Source organism: Athene cunicularia (assembly GCF_003259725.1).
Source record: "Athene cunicularia isolate RWA chromosome 20 unlocalized genomic scaffold, athCun1 chr20_part2, whole genome shotgun sequence".
In the NCBI taxonomy this organism is placed as follows: domain Eukaryota; kingdom Metazoa; phylum Chordata; class Aves; order Strigiformes; family Strigidae; genus Athene; species Athene cunicularia.
This window is the reverse complement of record NW_020799126.1, coordinates 859,675-861,939: the sequence shown is the minus strand read 5'-3', so window position 1 is coordinate 861,939 and position 2,265 is coordinate 859,675.

The window sequence follows — 2,265 nt, the reverse complement described above, 5'->3', positions numbered from 1 at the left end:
GGGGGGGGGGGGGGTGTTCACACGCGGGTGTGACTGATCCCGCGGCACGCGGCCGTCTCCTTCCCCCGCCTCAAATCTGGGAGCAAAACTGACCCGGAGGCTTGATGTTATTAAACCCGCCGGCGTCGCGGGAGGCGCTCCGCCTGCCTGTGCCACGGGACCCGCGTGTCACCTCCGGGCGCCGCACGTGGGCTCCTGCCGACGGGTCGGGTCGGGATGTGCCGCCCCGGGAGACCCTTTACAGGCGCGAACGTTCAGGTGGGTCCTTTCGGCCACCGCTCAGGGACGTGGGGAGGGGCGTCCCCCACCCCGAAGGCAACGGCTTCCAGCACAACTGCAAACCCAGCTGACCCGTCCTGCTGAGGGTCAGCCGGGCACTGAGCAAACCAGGAGATTTTCATCTACACAGTGCTTTGAGATAAACGTTTTATGGATGCAAAGATTTATTATACTTAGTGAATAAAGCTGATAACGAAAAATCAGTATTTTTCCATGAGGGAGAGGGAGAACTTTCCACAAACTTCAATGAAAACTCCATTATTCTTTTTTTCTTTTTTTTTCTTCACAAAAAACAGACACTTCACAAAATTAATTTTGTCAAAATATAAGTTAAGCATAAAATTTGTGACCAGCCCCACTCGTGAGTGCTAACGCTGCTCTCTATGGTACCCGCAGCTGTCTGTTAAGGAATGGAAAGCACAGCTTAGGTCAACGGTTTTGAAAGACTGGGGGTTTTTTGTTTTGGTTTTTTTTTTCTTTGAACACCTCAATTTGGATCCCGCTTTGGTGAGCAGTGGCGCTGAGCTCTGGCAGCGCGTGGGCCGGGGAGCAGACGCGGGCTGGCGGCGGGCGAGGGGCAGCGCCCGGGGCCAGCGGCACCCAGCGGTGCTCGACAGTGGAGGAGAAAGCCCTTCTTGTTATACAGTGTTTATTAAGTAGATTCAGTCTTATATATGATATACAGATTCGAAAGAAAAAAAAAAAAAAAAAAAAAAGGATTCCACATACTTATGAAATCAGTGCATTTAGCAAGTAATACCATGGAGATAACAGCTTGATTAACAGCTCATTGGTCTTTGTTAAGTGAGGGGAACAGGGAGTTGGCCTGTGCTAATCATTCCACAAACTTCAATGAAAACTCCACACATTCTAAGAATTAAAATATTAAGCCACATTTACTGGAAAAATCCACAGTATATAACACAAATAACTCTTATCAAGCTCGTTGAGGAGGAAGTGCTCATCTGCTTAAGAGCCACATTAAGTTGCATAGGTGCCTATCTGCAAAAATATCATTTCAAAACGAATCAATTGATTAAGCGATAAAGTGTCACCTTAAAAGCTGGATTAAGTGCCATATGCTTTCTCTCTGATCCCCGGGAAAGCGCCGGCTTCCCCAAGAGCCAACTCCTGCCTCGATTTGGAGCCCCCCGCCTCCCGGGGGAACACGCTCCCACCCTCCCCACAAGCCGCTTGCACCAGGCCGGCTCACCACGGCCCGTCAGGCTGATGGGTGCCTCCCCCCTCGCTTCCTTGGCCCGAGCGCTCCCCTGCGCTGGTCAAGCCCTGCACTGAGCTGGGCAGCATCCCCCCCCGGCCTGGGAGGGCAGGAGGAGGAGGAGGAGGAGGATGGTGAACCGGCAGCACGGGGCGGCTCTGCCTGTTGGAGTTCTGGTGCCCCAGTGAAGTGACCTCTGGATCAGCTTCGGGTCGAACTGCAGCCGATCCGTACATCGGCTACTGGAAAAAAAGAAAAAAAAAAAAACAAAAAACCAATAGCTTGTGCAAACCCCAAAATTGCTTAAAGGGCGTTTCAATTTTGTGTGTGGGGGTCTTCCTTAGGGCGGGTGCGTGTGTCAGTGGGTGAGTGAAGCTGTGGCTTGCTTAAGCAGACGAACTGGGTGAGGTGCATCTTCCTCTTCAACAGCAGGTCTTGCAGAACAGACAGGGGCCGGGAGATCTGTACATGTAAACAGTACACTTTCACTGAGTCCAAAATTAGGAGCAAAAATACAAAGGTTCACATTGGTCTTAGGTAGATACAGGCGAAGAACTGAGCTGTACAGCTCCGAAACAACCAAACAAAAGTTTCTAAAGCACCACTAAATTATATAAAAATCAGACCATGGACGGATTGTAGTTGGTATTCTGGTGAAATACTATGCTACCTTGTAAAAAGTTTTACAAAAAATTACAAATCAAAAGTATATTAACCCTCTGAGTTCAAAGCAGCATTTTTTTTTTTTTTTTTTTTTTTTTTTTTTT